Source organism: Lissotriton vulgaris, chromosome 9 (assembly GCF_964263255.1).
Source record: "Lissotriton vulgaris chromosome 9, aLisVul1.2, whole genome shotgun sequence".
Classification (NCBI taxonomy): Eukaryota; Metazoa; Chordata; class Amphibia; order Caudata; family Salamandridae; genus Lissotriton; species Lissotriton vulgaris.
Window position 1 is genome coordinate 1219960744 of NC_141697.1, and position 18197 is coordinate 1219978940.

General features: G+C 49.1%; 1 protein-coding gene across 4 annotated transcripts in view; it reads right to left on the reverse strand.

The window, feature by feature from the left end:
* The window catches only part of QRICH1 (glutamine rich 1), a 209151-nt gene extending 196110 nt beyond the window's left edge, over nt 1–13041 (reverse strand). The window contains exon 1 of one of the 4 annotated variants that reach the window (XM_086939330.1): nt 12846–13041. The gene's annotated coding sequence lies outside the window, so the exon portion shown is untranslated. The remainder of the gene's footprint in view (nt 1–12845) is intronic. The other 3 variants (XM_086939332.1, XM_086939334.1, XM_086939336.1) reach the window with 3 other exon arrangements.
* Nucleotides 13042–18197: the final 5156 nt, after the last annotated feature.

Genomic DNA, 18197 nt, shown 5'->3' on the forward strand with positions numbered 1-18197 from the left:
CAATGGAAAATAACTAAAGTAATGGCAGATTTGACACAATGCAAAGAAACTGCATGACGCAGAAGTATTACAACTTGTGCAGTAGCATTCAACTAGCTTCAGAATTACATCCCCCTCACCCCTCCCCTCAACTCTACTATAAACTGGTCTCCCAGAATGTTTACATATGCCTTGTAATCAAATTGAAGTACATCTATTACATAGAATGTTTACGTGTGCATCGTTCTCAGGTAAGAACCACTCCCACGGCCCATCATTTTTTTAATTATGAAGGTTCATGGTTACTGAAGAAACATTTCTTTCAATGGTGTTCCAAAGCAAGCGCACCTTTATATGTGTACTGTATAACTTTTAACGTGCATTGTACTTCTCTCATTTTAGTCAGTTTTCCATGTTTTTTAATCAACATAATTCCTTCTTTTCGCCATTCCATTTCTTGCTGTTTTTCCCCAATGTGATCGGCTTCCTATTATTTATTTTTTTACTGTGTTCCACGTTGATTATCATTTGCTTGCTAGTGCAATCTGAATTATTATGAAGCGGAGTTTTATTTCTATGAATTTCGTGGATGCTATATGTTTATAGTGCACACCTGGCTTAATTGTGTTCGAATACCGAATTAATTGGTTTTGGACTGCTCAGTCATCTATTCACCTGGGCTTTTCTTGATGCATCTCTGTAAGCTTCCGGCTTCACCACCATTGAGTTGCTCATAGGTGTTTGATATATAATGCACTCCGTATGTCACCTTCTTCAGCTTTCTGTTTTCCGAACAGCATTTTATTCATTTGGCTTTATGAGTCACCAACTTCCATGCCTTTCGCTTTGTTACTTGTGGGCTTGCCAATGACTTGTAAACATCTGTCTTGCGCTTCTAAATGTTCACTGTGTAATGATCCCCGTTCTAGTTGTTACGCTCGCTCACTACACCCTCACGCATTCATACATCCGCAGGCCAGGCGTGGCCTGCGGGGATGTAATAAAAGGAGGCCGTCCGCAAGTGGGCGGCACTTCCGGCTACGACCCTGTGTGAGAGTATAATTATTCCTTTTGTGCCCTTACTGCTAATTACTGTTGTCTCCCCCCCCCCCCCCCCCCAACGGCTGATCGCAGTGGTATATGCCCCAACAGAACACTGGCGACGGAGGGTGGGATCACTGAATGCCACAGCACAGCAGCAGAACCTCACCTGGGCCTGACAAACTGCCTGCTGAGGAGACGCGGTGGAACCACTGCCGGGAGGTGTCCGGACGAAGACTATCCGCTAAAGAGAACCCCGCCGGTAAGCAGCGAATGCCAGGAGCTGCGAGGAGGGACCAGCGGGGGACAGAACGCCGAAAGCGCAAACAGGGCCAGGGAGCTGGGTGCCGCTCGACGTCGTTCACCAGCCAGGCCAGGCGCGCATGCGCACTGGCAACCGAGGCCTAGCACGCAACACGCGAGCCGCGTGTGGAGAAACTGAGGCGGCGGGGAGGCCCGAGACACGTGGGGAGCAGCGCAAGACACGCCCGCTAGAGGAAGAGGAAAAAAAACACAACAAACGACAAAAACAAGCAGTTTTTAACGGGAAGCAGAAATAAGGGACACAGAGGAACGAAGGAAAAAAAACAACAACAAAAAAAAGAAGAAACAAGCATTGGCAGCTACAAACAGCACCAGCCGCGGTGACCACAAAGACACTCCACAAGCAGGAACAGCCAAAACAAGCACTGGCACACAGTCAGGACAACAACAGAGGGGCCCTGAGAAAAAAAAAAGCTCAGACAACTGCAAACACAGCAAGTATCATCACCAGACATGGGGGACAACGACGCACCTGCGGCTCAGATAAATATCCCTTTTCAGCACGCCGCATCAGGGGTCCTACCACCATTCAGTGAACTGGAAGACCCGTCCACTGCATCGCCACAGTGGAAAATATGGTTAGAGCGGCTGGAAAATTACTTTGTGGTCTCAAGAGAAACAGACAACACAGTCAAGAGATCTTTATTACTCCACTACGCGGGGAATGAAATATTCAAGCTGTTCAAACACCTACCTGACACCGGAGCTGCAGGAGATTACGACGTGGCGGTAAGAGCACTGAACGGTCATTTTGACCCGCAGTTGAATCTAGACTTTGAGGTTTTCAAGCTGGGCCAAGCAAGGCAACGAGAGGGTGAGTCCATGGATCGGTTTTACGCCCGAGTAAGGGAACTCGCCAGCACCTGTACCGATGAAGATCAACCTAAAGCCATACGAAGACAGATCATCCAAGGCTGTAGAGACAAAACACTGCGAGGACTCATCTTAAGGAAGCCCGGAATTACGCTAGAGGACATCCTAATCCTAACCAGGTCGCACGACCTATCAGCTGTCAGAGCCACTGTGATGGACCAAGCACTGAACAAACCTCCAGGAAAAACTGATGTTGCTGTAAAGACAGAACGAGTGGATGCCGTGAAGACGCAGACCCGGAGTCGCTACCCCAAGGAGACCCGGAGGGAGAATTCCCGAACGAAGTGTGGATACTGTGGGCACGAGCCTCATGCTGCCAAAGACTGCCCGGCCCAGGGGTAGACATGTACACACTGTGGGATTCCAAACCATTTTGCATCAGTGTGCCGGCGACGCAACTACGCAAAACCCTCAAGAAAACCACAGTCGGTGACCAAGGCAGTACGACAACTCTCCGTGAGTGACCCACCAACTCCGGGAGGAGCCCACTACAATCCTGGGAGATATCTGCCGACGGTAGATAAATCATCGGATTCGGAAGATGAAGAGGTACACATTATCTCGTTCGCACGGGAACTGAAGCGGCGCAGACGGCCACAGCCCACATGCCTCGTCCAGGTGGGAGGAAATGAAGTCAAGGCAGTGATCGACACCGGAGCCACGGTAAATGTCATGGGCCTACCACAGTTCAAAAAGCTACGGCCCCGCCCGCCGATAGCTCCCTCAAGAACTTGCATTTTCGCCTATGGAGCAGACACTCCACTTCCCCTCAAAGGAAAAGTCACAGTACCAATAAAAGCGGATGACCTGGAGGTGATGGCAACCATCCACATAATCGACAGAGTAGCCGACACGCTGCTAAGTAGCCACACGGCTGAAGATTTAAGGCTGATAGCATTCGCAAATCGGATCTGATCCCATCAAGAGGACGAACTGCTGGATCAATTGCCCGAGCTCTTCAGAGGGTTAGGCTGCATCAAATGCGAGCCCGTAAGACTGCACATTGACAAGACAGTAACCCCTGTCGCACTGCGACACTGTTGCATCCCTTTTCACTTAAGGCCAATGGTGGAGAAAGAACTGGAAAAACTGGAGAGCCGGGGCGTCATCGAGCAAGTATCGGGGCCCACCCCGTGGGTGTCCCCAATGGTAATAGTTGAAAAACCTTGACAATCTGGAGCAATCCGTCTGTGCATTGATATGCGCCTCCCTAATAAGGCCATCAGAAGGGAACGCCATCTGACACCCACGATGGACGATATTATTGCAGACGTAAACGGCTCAAAGTGGTTCTCCAAAATTGACCTAAATGCCGGGTACCACCCAACTACCCCTTGCTGAGGAGAGTCGTTTCATCACCACTTTTAGCACACATCTGGGACTGCGACACTACAAGAAGCTAAACTTCGGGATATCGTCTGCAGCGGAAGTGTTCCAGAACACCATTAGGGAACTACTCTCTGGCCTACCGGGTGTCATCAATGTCAGCGATGACATACTGATACACTCCAAAACGGCGACGGAACATCACAAATATCTCCGAGACACCTTAAGACGACTGAGCGCTCACGGTGCGACACTCCACAAGGAGAAGTGTCCGTTTTTCCAGCCCACAATTGAATTCTTCGGGTATGTCTTCAGTCAAGAGGGCATACAGGTGGATCCCAGAAAGTCAAGAGCCATCAAAGATACACCAGCACCAAAATCCCCGACGGAAATCCGAAGTTTCCTAGGGATGGCCACGTATTGCGGCCGGTTCATACCTGGTCTGGCCACCTGGAGCGAACCGCTACGGGCACTGACCAAAGCAGAAGCAGCCTGGAGGTGGGGAACAAAGGAAGACAAAGCGTTCCAAGGAATCAAAGATGCGCTACTGGAGAAAGCCACTCTGGTTTACTTTGACCCGGACAAACGAACGGAAGTATTGGTTGATGCCAGTCCCGTAGGTCTGGGAGCGGTACTAACCCAGGAACAAGAACCAGGACAATGGACCGCACTGGCGTTTGCCAGCAAAGCGCTCAACCGAACGGAGGCAAGGTATGCACAAATTGAACGGGAAGCACTTGCTATCAAGTGGGCATGCAGCCACTTCCACCTGTATTTGCGAGGACACCCCTTCGTCATGGTCACCGACCATCAACCACTGGTATCCCTCTTCAAGGGGACGGCACCACACCCCCCTCCTCGCATTGAGAGGTGGGTGATACAGCTACAACCCTATGAAATGGAGGTAGTCTACAGGCCGGGCGCCAAAAACCCTTCGGATTTTCTATCCCGCCATCCAGGGGAACAAAGTCAGATGGGAGAAGATGGAGACTGACGAATTCGCCCAGTGGGTAGCACTAACGTCATGCCCTCAAAATATGACACTCGAGGACATCAAAGAAGCTGCCACCACCGACGCTGTGTATGCCCGAACACAGAGCGGTACAAGGAGGATCCTGGGCGGAATACCTTCGACACACCAACTCCTAGAATGAGCAGGACAAAGAAGCACTCACGAAAGTGTGGCGGATCCGACATGAACTAAGCGCCACTGAAGACAACATACTACTGCGAGGATCCAGACTAGTCATCCCACAGGCTCTGCGACATCGGGCAGTACAACTTGCCCATGGGGGACACCAGGGGATCACCAAGATGAAAACGAGGATAAGGGAAAAAATGTGGTTCCTGGACCTGGACGAAATGGTCGAAGAACATGTGCGGGGCTGCATGCCATGACAACTGACAAGTGACCCAGACAGGCCCCAGCCCGTTATCACCGAAGAGGCGTGTGTGGAGCCCTGGACCAAAGTAAGCGTCGACTTTGGAAGTTTCCCCGGAGGGGGACACACCCTAGTAGTCATTGATGCATATTCAAAGTACCCAGTCGTGGAGATAGTAGCTTCCACAGCCTTCAGCCACGTGGGACCAGCACTGGAAAAGATCTTCGCAATGTTCGGGTACCCTCAGGTATTGCGCAGCGACAACGGGCCTCCGTTCCAGGGCAATGTGTTTGCCGTGTTTCTTCAGAAGAGGGGAATTCATCACCGCTGCATCACCCCACAATGGCCCCAAGCCAATGGGGACGTAGAAAGGTTCATGCGCACACTTAACAAGACCTACCGCATAGCCCTGGTGGAGCAAGCAGATCCAGAACACAGGCTGCATGTATTCCTGCGTGAATATCGGAGCACCCCTCATTGCACCACTCAGAGAAGTCCATGGAGCCTCATGTTCCAGGGGCTCAGAAGAGATCTCCTCCCCAACAGCCCAGAGTGGACACTAACCCCGGCTCCTGTGGAAGACACCCAGGAAAGACTAAGACAGAGCAACCAGCAGCACACGGAGGGCAAAACTCAACCGGATGGAGCCAGGAACGTCGGTCATCCTGAGGAACAGACGGCCAGGAGGAAAGTTCCAAACCCGCTTCGAACCAGGTCCCTGGACCGTCACCTCAACCAACAGAACCATGGTGACAGCACTGAAAGGAGAAGAAGAGGTGTCACGGAACACCTCATGGTTCAAAAGGGTTGCACCAACTGAAGGGGAGGGCGTCATCCTCGATCAAGGAGAAGTTGAGGGGAACATGGCCACCGAGTGCGGAAGTGAAACACCCGGAACCGAACAACTCGTGGAAGAAGAGCAAACGGGGGGTCCGATGACATCTGAGGCCATGGTGAGCAGCCCGGGGCAAAACGCACAAAGTGGAGGAGCCCGCTCGCAGCATTATGGATTGCGGCCAAATCCGCGACAAAGTCAAAGACTCAGAGACTATGCCCGTTTGCTGAGTTCCTAATCCTTCAAGTGAGGGACATGCAAGCAACAGCCATGTCGCACCTGCAACCGGTCAGGCACATAACGTTTTTAACTTTTGTTGAGAACTGTTTTTCAAAGAAAAGGTTATAGTTGGATAGAGATGTAATGGTCCCCGTTCTAGTTGTTACGCACACTACACCCTCACGCATTCATACATCCGCAGGCCAGACGTGGCCTGCGGGGAGGTAATAAAAGGAGGCCGTCCGCAAGTAGGCGGCACTTCCGGCTACGACCCTGTGTGAGAGTATAATTATTCCTTTTGTGCCCTTACTGCTAATTACTGTGCCCCCCCCCCCCCAAACGGCTGATCGCAGTGGTATATGCCCCAACGGAACACACTGCTCACCCACTTTCCGTTTCTATGGCTTTCTTGCAAGCTTATTTTAGAAGTATTTGGTGTCGCTATCCTTCATTGAAATCCCTTAGCACTGGTTTTTTAGGTCTCGCCTGTCGATGCGCATGCGCATCGAGCAAGCGAGACTATGGTGGCTTATCCACTCTTTATCCAACTTGCAAGGAATCGTGGCGATTCCTTGCAGTGCACGAGAAATTTAAGCTCAATGCGCATGCGCATTGAGCTTAAAAGCGCGTGCACATGCCCCCAGCCGCCTGCCTTGCCTACTCTCCCAGCTGGTGCCGCTCCACCCCCTGCGGCATCAAAGGCTTTCACGGCCGGCCGGCCATGCTTTCAGTTTCACGACCGGCCGGCCGTGTGAAGTACATTTCAAAGCCCGCTCTCCCGGTTCCGCCCCCTGCTCCGGCCGAGACGCATTTCTCCTCCCTCCTCCCCCCTCCTGGATCAGGTTACCCTGCTTTCTCTTTCGCTTTTTTTCACCCGGTGACATTGTTGCCTTTAGCCCTTCCCTCACCTCCTCAAGCCGTTACTCGTTGCCTCTTACTCTCTCTGTATTTTGTTACAATATTCACTTATTCTTCATTCAGGTTTCCGCAATACGGACAATACTTGTTTTGTTTTTGGGAACCCGGTAGAAAACGGTGAAACATTTTGGATGTAAGTTTCCTTCATTTTTTTTACTCCTTCAAGTGGCGCCATCACTAAAGAAAATCAACAAACATTGTATTTATCAGTATTGTTTTTATTGCGACTTCAGAAAAATAATGAATGGCTCAGTTTAGATTCCATATTCGAAGTATACTGCAGACGTGAAGTATCTCTACTCGTATAATAAAATATGTATATTTTTCCTTAAAATAATATTACTTTAACTCAATTTTCATTTGAAGTTATGTCTGTATCAAAATATAACCACTTCAATATGGTCGTTCCGCTAATAGTATACACCACAGTCTTTTGTTAAGTCTATTGGCGAGTTGGCTACGTCACACCTGCCGCTTCGTCCAGCCCTTACACGCATGCGCATGTCTCTATGGCGTGCTGTTGGGCTGTGGTAAGGCCATATTGGCCGGTACGGCGCGAGTAAGGCTGTAAAAACAGTGTGGATTTTTACCACTTGTTGGAAAACATCTGGCTTCGTGAGCCCCAAGCAGACGGGAGGCCGCCCACACCCAGGTAAGTGCAAGTTAAAAGACGGACAGTACCTATATGCAGGATATTGGCGGAATAGAGTGTTAGTAGTGTTTAATGAGCGTAGTTATCCTCATCTTCCTCCGCATGTAGTAAGGCGCCCATGAAATAGAAAACGGGACCTATACCCAAGTCTGTAGTTCATTCGGACCTCTTCTTTTCAACCTCTTCCTGCACCTCAGTGATGTCAGCAGCTTGGAGTTCCCACCCGTCACTTTCGGAGTTTGCGTTCTTATCCTGTTGTGACTTCAAAGAATCTGCTGCAGACCATTCAACAACAAGTTTAATTTAGACTTGAGCGTCGCTGCCCTAGTATCCTCGCTGCTTATGACAGAGTTATACTCATTATATGAACACGACCGATATGGTGTAATTTGATGTGCAATGGGAATGTGTTAAACAGACAATAGTGCCAGTAAGGCACACTCCACCCCGCCGGAGCCTCGCATCACTCTGCAGTCTCTGCCTCGCGCCCGCCATTGCCCCCTCCCCTTCAAGGGGACTGAGCACGTGCTCTCATTATCTCACCTCCCTTTATAATTAATTTACGGTCTTTGCAACTCCCCAGCCATATGTTGCTTTGTTTTCGCTGCTTCTTTGTTGTTGTGTCGCCACACATCCGCCTCTCACCACACCGACGCCACTCACCCTCACTCACCCTCAACCCCTCACCCTCACTCACCCTCAAACTCACCCTCACTCACCCTCAACCCCTCACCCTAAAGCCCTCACTCACTCTCACTCACCCTCAACCCCTCAGCCTCACCCTCACCCTCACTCACCCTCAACCCCTCACCCTCACTCACCCTCAACCCCTCACCCTCACTCACCCTCAACCCCTCACCCTCAACCCCTCACCCTCACTCACCCTCAACCCCTCACCCTCAACCCCTCACCCTCAACCCCTCACCCTCACTCACCCTCAACCCCTCACTCACCCTCAACCTCACTCACCCTCAACCTCACTCACCCTCAACCTCACTCACCCTCAACCTCACTCACCCTCAACCTCACTCACCCTCAACCTCACTCACCCTCAACCTCACTCACCCTCAACCTCACTCACCCTCAACCCCTCACCCTCACTCACCCTCAACCCCTCCCCCTCCCCCTCACTCACCCTCACTCACTCACCCTCAACCCCTCACCCTCAACCCCCTCACCCTCAACCCCTCACCCTCAACCCCTCACCCTCACTCGCCCTCACCCTCACTCGCCCTCACCCTCACTCGCCCTCAACCCCTCACCCACCCTCAACCCCTCACCCTCACTCACCCTCAACCCCTCACCCTCACTCACCCTCAACCCCTCACTCACCCTCAACCCCTCACCCTCACTCACCCTCAACCCCTCACTCACTCACCCTCAACCCCTCACCCTCACTCACCCTCAACCCCTCACTCACTCACCCTCAACCCCTCACCCTCACTCCCCCTCAACCCCTCACTCACTCACCCTCAACCCCTCACCCTCAACCCCTCACCCTCACTCACCCTCACTCACCCTCAACCCCTCAAACTCACCCTCACTCACCCTCGACCCCTCACCCACCCTCACTCACCCTGACCATCACTCACCCTCAACCCCTCACTCACCCTCACTCATCCTCACTCTCACTCATCCTCTCCCTCACTCACCCTCAACCCCTCACCCTCACTCACCCTCAACCCCTCACCCTCAACCCCTCACTCACCCTCACTCTCACTCATCCTCACTCACCCTCAACCCCTCACTCACTCACCCTCAACCCCTCACCCTCAACCCCTCACCCTCACTCACCCTCACCCACCCTCACCCTCACCCACCCTCAACCCCTCACCCACCCTCAACCCCTCACCCACCCTCAACCCCTCACCCTCAACCCCTCAAACTCACCCTCACTCACCCTCAACCCCTCACCCACCCTCACCCTCACTCACCCTGACCATCACTCACCCTCAACCCCTCACTCACCCTCACTCTCACTCATCCTCACTCTCACTCATCCTCACCCTCACTCACCCTCAACCCCTCACTCACCCTCAACCCCTCACTCACCCTCAACCCCTCACCCTCAACCCCTCACTCACCCTCACTCTCACTCATCCTCACTCTCACTCACCCTCAACCCCTCACTCACTCACCCTCAACCCCTCACCCTCACTCACTCACCCTCAACCCCTCACCCTCACCCCCTCACCCTCAACCCCTCACCCACCCTCACTCTCTCATCCTCACTCACCCTCAACCCCTCACCCTCACTCCCCCTCACCCTCACTCACCCCCTCACCCTCACTCACCCCCTCACCCTCTCACCCTCAACCCCTCACCCTCAACCCCTCACTAACCCTCAACCCCTCACTAACCCTCAACCCCTCACCCTTACTCACCCTCAACCCCTCACCCTCACTCACTCACCCTCAACCCCTCCCCCTCGACCCCTCACCCTCACTCACCCTCAAACCCTCACCCCCTCACTCACCCTCAACCCCTCACCCTCACTCTTCCTCACTCACCCTCAACCCCTCACCCTCACTCACTCACCCTCAACCCCTCACCCTCAACCCCAACCCCTCACCCTCAACCCCTCACCCTCACTCACCCTCACTCTCACTCACCCTCACTCTCACTCACCCTCACTCTCACTCACCCTCACTCTCACTCACCCTCACTCACCCTCACTCTCACTCACCCTCACTCAGCCTCAACTACTCCCCCTCACTCACTCAAAACCCCTCACCCTCACTCAACACCTCACTCACCCTCACCCTCACTCACCCTCAACACCTCACCCTCAACCTCAACCCCTCACCCTCACTCACCCTCACCCTCACTCACCCTCAACCTCACTCACCCTCAACCCCTCACCCTCACTTACCCTCACTCACCCTCACCCTCACCCACCCTCACACAGTGCAATAGTTCTCAGACCATTTCAGTTAGAGCTTTTAGAAATGTTTATGGCTTTTTTTATTTGTAATACTTTAGCATTGGCTACAGGAAACAAAAATGCTAAACATTTACAAAAAAAACCCATAAACAATTCTAAAAGCACTAACTCTAATGGTGCGAGACCTATTGCATTTCCAATGCTTGTTATTTCTTTCCATTCCTGTACTATTGGTGCTTGAATGATAGTCAGTTTAATGGATGTCTACTACTCGCCACATTCACATCCTTTTTTTTCCTTTATTGGACTTTTATGTAGAACTAGACCCGACGGTATCCGAGCGCTTTACATAGCATCAGTTGGTTACAGCGCTTTACATAGCAGCAGTTGGTTACAGACTGACCCATTTAATTTTTCGTTAGGCACGAGGAGATTAAGTGATTTGCCCAAAATCACAGGATGTTGAGCGTCCCTGTTGAGACACGAACCCGGTTCCCTAGCTTCGAAGTCCACTGCCCTAGCCGTTGGGTCACATCATTTTTTGGCTGCCCGATGCTTACTTTTGAAGGACTGTAATGTTCCAATGATTTCTAGAGCCACAGTGTCTGAAGATGCGGCCGTTTTCCTCGGTTTTCTCTACACAGAATAATGTGTCAACTACTCGTATTTTGATGGTATTTATGGTACTGTGTCATATCTCCATGTTGTCCTGTTCCTTCTACTTGTTTGCATTTTACAAAGGTTCTCGGTTTGGTATTTCTCTTATGCTATAATGATACTTGTAATGTTTGTAACATGTGCAACCTGTAGCGTGCCTTCAGTGTTTAAATTTGAGATTAACCAATATCTTTTGATGTCACTAAAATTGTATGATTAGAATGCTTACAAATTGGGGCTTTGAGAAAGCCCCCTTGGTCAATTGGTCTGTTGTGTCAACTACATTTGTCTTTCAAGGGAACGACCTACTTCAGCAGCTGGCCCACTTCACCGAGAATGAAAAACTTGGTCGTTTCAAAAGGAATACATCTACACACAAACCAGTACCCTCAGTGGCAGTGACAACTAAGCCTTTTCACAGCAAACAATATTTTCGCTTTTAGTCAATTCTTTTTGACAGATGACAGCTTCCCCAACAATACATGTTCACAGAGGCATGAGAGAAACAAGCACTGCCAAAGCAAAAGGCTGTCTCTTAATTGTACCTGTATGCTTTCAATGGCTTGAACTTCAGAGTTGCTTCTTTGCCCGGGCGTTCCCCTCGTTGCAATGCATTCTCTATCTACGGTGTTTAACATATTATGGTGGGCTTTTGTAGCTTCCCACTGTTGTCTACTTTTGAATTCTGTGAATGTCCTGAAACTTTTAAATACTCGGTGACTATTGCATCATTACTACTCACTGGACTCCAACCTGATATTATACGACATCATATAATGTTGAATATGTATGTCGCTTGCTCATTTGCAAGGCAATTCTCCACAAATGCATTTCCAACAAATATGGCCAATCGGGTGCAACATTACTATTTATTTCAATATGGTCACAGTATTTACATTCCATACTTCCGGCAACAGATTTTTCGTCCAGCGTTCAAGGATCAATACAAACCCCATGTGGCCACGTTAATTTTGTGTTTAATCCCTTGGATTACAACATTCCCTACTCTAATCATGGTGATCAGAGCACATTATATGCTTAAAAAGTTTCAATCACATATCCCTAGGATGTCAGTGGTATGCATTTTAACACAGGAAGAGATCCTTTCCCACTGCATAACTGGAGAGCACATATGTTTCCCAATCCAAGGGATCGCAGGAGTTTCCGTTCTAGTGGAGGTGGCAGGAACGTATATACAATACTATATGAGCAGAAGGCTTCCAAGGGTTCTCCCTCGTTGCTTCTGCAGACACAGTAACCCCACAGCAGTCCCGGGAGTACTCACGAGCCTTTAAACCCCGGCCCGTGAGTGCACGCGCAGCCAGGCCCGGGAACCCTTCTCCTATGTCTATGCTCCTGCCCGTCCCAGTCCGCTTTCTACTGACACGGACAACATGTCAACTCCAGGGCCGGGATCTAGAGCGCGCCTGTCAGTGCCGGGACCTGCAGCCCGAGCAGGCCGGAGCCCCGGCTCTGCAGGCGGCCTGGAGCCCAGGGGCTGCAGGCGGAGGAGGCTCCGGTCAGGCAGCGGCTCTCCACCTCTGGAGAGGCCTCTCTGCCGCCCCGGCACCGTGCGCACCACCCGCGGCCGGCCTCCCTCCCACCTGAAGGCTGAGGCCCTGCAGCCCCCGGCTCTGCCCTCTCCTCCACCCCCCACCGCGGCCTCCCATGAAGCTGTCAGTGGCGGCCGGCCCACCCTGCAGGCATACCCGCCCCGACCGCCCACCCTCGCAGTCCCCAGGGCCAGGCACTCACCGCACCCACGCGCTGACCCCCGCGGCTCGCTCCCGTATGGCGGGTGGCACCGGGCCCGCCGCTCTCCCCCGCTCCACTTTTCCTCCGCCGTGTGTTTATTCTTTCCTCAGAGCTCCCCGGGCGCCATCTTACGATCGGTAGGCACTCTCGCTCCCCCCGCCTTCCGACCAATCAGAGCGGGGCGCTCCGGGGGCGCGCGCCACGTCTCGCGAGAGCCCCGCACCGCTCGACAGACCGGCTTAAAGGGGCGCGCGCGCCTGGTTAGATCCTCTGGGGCCCTCCGGAAGCGGCGGCGCATGCGCAGTGGGCCCGGGTAGAGAGTGACAGTCGTTGACAGAGGGCGGTTCGGTCTTACCTGAGGGGGACCGGGAGCGCATCAAAACCTATGCTTTGTACCACGTATCTTTCCGAAACGGCTCCTTTGACCTTTGTAAACATCAGTGGTGCTAGCTCCTGTGAATTCTGACGGGTCTCTTGTGCTCCAATGAAGCCAGGGAGCGTGGGGACTGCCTTCGGCCCAGGGCCTGTGTGGCGGTGTGAGGAGGCCCTGCTCGGGCCTGGCTGCCGGTGGGTTCAAGGAGGCCCCACTTGTTCGCAATCCATTCAACGGTTTCCTTTCAACGTAGTTTTTAGTTCCGGCTACCGACGTGTTTACATTTTTCAAAAACCAATTTGAACAAATCTAACAAGAGAGACAGTGACGAGCAGTACAGAGAGTTTGGGGTTGCCCTTCTTCAACCATTGATTATGGAGTGTTTTTATGTTTGCCATGGCTTGGGAGGGCCGTCCATAAAAGCCAGTCCAGTTTGAGGAGGGAACAAGAAGAAGCTCTTTGTTGGTTCCCTTCAGGTTTTTGTGATGGGGCATTTATTTATAAAGTTTTATATAGCGTTAGCTAGACCCGTGTATATCAGAGCGCTTTACATACACAGAGGAAAAGAAAGAAATTGTATGACATGAGGATGCATAAAAATATAGGCAAAGACATAATACTTATGTATACAGTGAATGGGAGAAAAACGCAGGTGGTTGAAACAGTCAAATAACCACCATCCCGAGGGTCAAAGTGAGAGGGGAGCTTGTAACTGAGACTCAGTATATATGTTTGCTGGTGTAACCATATCACATTTGTTGCTTTGTGGCACCTTTGTTTAGAAAGGATATGCAGTTTGTATAATTTAGGTGGTATTAACGAGACGGTGTTGGTCCCTAATCTTACCTGTACATTCATATGTTTTACATTATTTTCTTGATAAAATGTTCAAATAACAGCTTTTGCCCAATAAGTTAAAACGTGCACCCCACATAGGCTTTCTTAAAGAGCCACCAAAAACTACCCTTTAACAAAAGGAAAAGTTATGCAGTATTTTGTTGATTATGCAGCACTTGCAACACAGACCTCTGACTCATTTTCATAATCCTCTTCTTTGAGTGTACAGATTAAATCTAATGTCCGTTCAGCGAAAGGGGTCCTGTTTCCCATCTTCCGTGTTGTAGCTTAAAGTGTTGCTCCATTATTAGATTTTCGATCAAGACAGCCTGGGAAAACACATAAAGTGGCCCAGCTATTACCAAATGCGCTCCCTACTAAAAAGCCAGCCCTGTTAGTTTTCCCCATGTTTATTTGTCTCCTGTAAGCAGTCTCTGCATGGCTCGTTAAAGCTGTGTCGCCCTGAATATTTTTTTCTAACCTGCCTTATGTTCTTCCTATGAACTCCATATTTTGCAACCCCACTGGGGGTGCTCTAACTTTTAGCAAGAGGTGTTTAACAGCAGAGAAGGTCTGTTTAAAAGGGCTACATCCAGGTTTATCCCCAACCAAACTAAAGGCGGTGCATGTCACTAAACATGAAGATAGTAGATGCTCAGCAATGGAATCCTAGTTGACAGGTGTTTTTTTTACTGCACCACTGTATCATTAAAAAGGTGGGGAGACTGCTGTACCCACAAAGATCTGTACAGGCCCTCCAAACTGGGGCCACTTGCCTTGTCTCATGAGGAATATATGTATGAGTTATGTGTGTGCTCTTCATTGTTTGAAATTGACACTTGATGTACATTGGAAACACAAGGATGGCTCCACAAAATGAGTTGCCCTGCAGCACATGCCTTTGTAAATGGAAAATGTGGTTGCATGTTTTTATCCATTGAGCTTCCATCCCAAAATTAGGTCTGTTCTGGATAGGATTCCATATCCCTTCCTTTAGAGAATAGTCCTATGCCCTAGAGAATATTTATGCCATGACTTGAGCGTTAGAAGAGAAGTTGCACTTCCCAACGTGGAGAGGAACTGAACCGGATTGTCCAAGAAGACCTGAATAAGGCCTAGTGGACTGAAAATCTGAAAGAAGGTCTCTTCGAGGTACCAAGTTCCCCAAGTTGTCCAGAATTGAAATGCACAGTATCTCCAGTTGCTGACCTCCTCAAAAGACAGCTGTATTGAGCCTGCCATAATTCCGGTAAACCTCTTCCCTGTAATCGACATTCATGCCTCTGAGTTTAAGCACCCTATTTAGAAATTGATGCACAAGATAGGATCTTGGAAGTACTAATTTCTTGACTTCTGTTTGTGCATGTCGCAGTTTTGTTTAGCGACCGTCTAATAGTTTGTGATAAATAGAACATCATTTCCAAGAGAGAGAGCAATTAGTGCCAGATTCCTAGTCAGCGCTAGTGTCAAAAAGAAACGAAAATCATCTGACGTCATATTTATCATTTAAACGGTCCTCTAAATGCTGACCGTATCATATGATGTACTTTATTTTCAGGGTTTTGTTGTTACACAAACTTCCTACTTGCTGAAGGCTTCGTTAAACCTCACTGGAAGGTTAGTGCTTAGTAAAGGGTGGACATTGCAGAGGTTTACCAACATCTTAAAGCTCATACGGCGGAAAAGGTTGAAGGTACTGGCATGTAGAAGATTGTTCATATACCTTAAGGGACCATGGCAAGGTCACTTTGCTTTAACTGTGACAGAGTTCCATAGTTGTTTTAAGGTGTAATAGTGTAGTAGGTTGCATGTAACTCTTGAAAGGTGACCTCCTTTATGCATGGTATTGGTGGTGCATAGTTAAGTGGTCTGGTGTTTGAAGCAAAAGTGGCTATTGTCCATATGGCAGACAGAGATGGCGCAGTTGATGCCAAATGGTAACCTGCACATGTGAAGGAAACATTTATTCCAGCAGAATTTGACTTTATCTTAAGTCTTTTTTGATTAAAGTCTTGTTATTAAGACAGATGCTTAATTCTAACATTTTGTTTTTGAGTATTTGCAGACAAGTTTTTTTGTAGGGTTGAGCATGCTCATTGCAGACACTTAGAGGAGAGCATACACAGAGCTCAAATTATATGAAATACTTCCAAGTTGTGTATTAATAAAAAGAGGGAAGGCAATATAGATATCGGCCTTTATTTGGGTTTATCTAAATACCCCATGCATTAACTTCAGACATTCCAGAACGCTGCAGCTTCCAGCCCAAGACCCAAAGAAAAGGCCTCACACTTACATCAACTAAGAGCAAATTCCAAGAGAAATAATTTGATCTGCACCGTGCACGAAAGTTTCATAGTCACCCGGATGCTACAAAAAATAGACTTAACATGTTAGTCACTGATCTTTTTTTGTGATTCTGCTCTCTTTTGCACTTTACTAACTATTTTTTGACCATGAGGAAAATATCATCTGAGATTTGAAGATTTGAAATAGTAAAGTTACCCTTCTCTTAAAGTCTCATGCTGCGTTTTAGATTATAGCCATCACTAATGTTTTGTGGTAGAGAGTAACACCAATAGACTCTTTTTTTTTTCTAATGTAGGGGTTTTTCTCCTCGTCAGGGAGACTAACCAGTTGATCACATGTTACTCCATCAAAGCTATGCAGAGAAGATGCCAGTTTCACATTAGGCCACCTTACAGCAATAAACAGAGCCTTCATCTAGGTATTTTTTGTCAAGATTTAGCCAACATACAAAACCTTTGTGTTGTCCTCTGTGGAAAGACACCAGGATGTATATTTAGGTCTTGTTTATGAAGTGATGTACCAAGAGTCTCTAGGGTTCAAGTCTGCTCGTGGCCAAAATTATGTTGTGTCCTCTGTGGAAAGACGCCAGGATGTATATTTAGGTCTTCTTTATGAAGTCTCTAGTTCAGGATACATCTGTCTTGAATCCAGCCAGCCTAGTGTGGTACCAGCCCCACCAGGAGCAGCCTGCCTAGCTGCTCAGCCCATCTCCAACTGCCAACATTCATCCCATTCAGACACCCAGGCATTCCACGCATCACAGGCACACCAACATTCCAATGGCCAACTCACACTCTGGCTGAGCAGCTGGAGGCAGCAGGGCTAGAGTACATGTTATACAAGTAATAAAGGTATAACACTTTGTGAGGTTCCCCTCGCAGGTTTCCTCTTGGCCTTCAGAAATCTTGGTCATCATATTTTTGTCAGTTTGCGCTCCGTGGCCAATAGAGGCAACCCCTGACCACATTGTAGAGGAAATGTATTGTTCTCTGTTCAAGAAGATTGTTGTTCACCCCTGTGGGCTCTGGGCAACTTAGGTTTCTGCCAAATCCCACTTCGAAGATCCTAGCATTGCAAAGTTTGAACAAGAAGCGTGGCTGCAATCCTGCAACCTGATAAGCTATCTTCAATAGCAAAAATTGATTTTATGTTTTGATTTTTGTGCACATCTAACAGTTTTACTATTGCAGATTAAAACCCTGCCTGAAGTCGAAGTACATAATAGTCCTGCGAGAAGAAGAAAGCTGGTTTTAGGTCGTAATGCTGGGTGTGGTGAGCTGTCTTCCTTCATTTTACTCAGCCAATATCTGCACTCAGCCGAAAGGAAATGATTGTCGAAGTGTGAAAGCACAGTGTAGTTGAAGGATGTCAAACATGGAATTCTTTTTCCTAAGATAGCCAATTCTCTAAACCACCATTCTCCTGAAGTCGTGCACGTAACTAGCCTTAAATTCGTTTATATCCATGATGCCATCCTTTTTTCTGGTATGTAATTTTCTGGCTGGTTCATATAAGATGGCATAAGTCCGAGAAGGATGTGGCACAACACATTTGTTCCACTATTTTTCTTCTCATTTTTTGATGCGTTTTTGTCTCTCTATTTTCACTCTTTTTTTCAGTAGTCTTATTGTTCAGTTCTATCTTCAGTATGACTGTATGTTTGGCACTTTGTTTACCCTGAATTCAGGGTGGTTTGGTGACTTTCTTTTCGTCTTCTTTATTTTCGTCATACAATTAATTCTAAGGAAATTGTTTCTTCCCTTTGTGGCTGTTTCTTTTAACTGGGGCCCTCTCAAGGAGATGCTTACCACCTTTTACTTAGCATTGTGGCT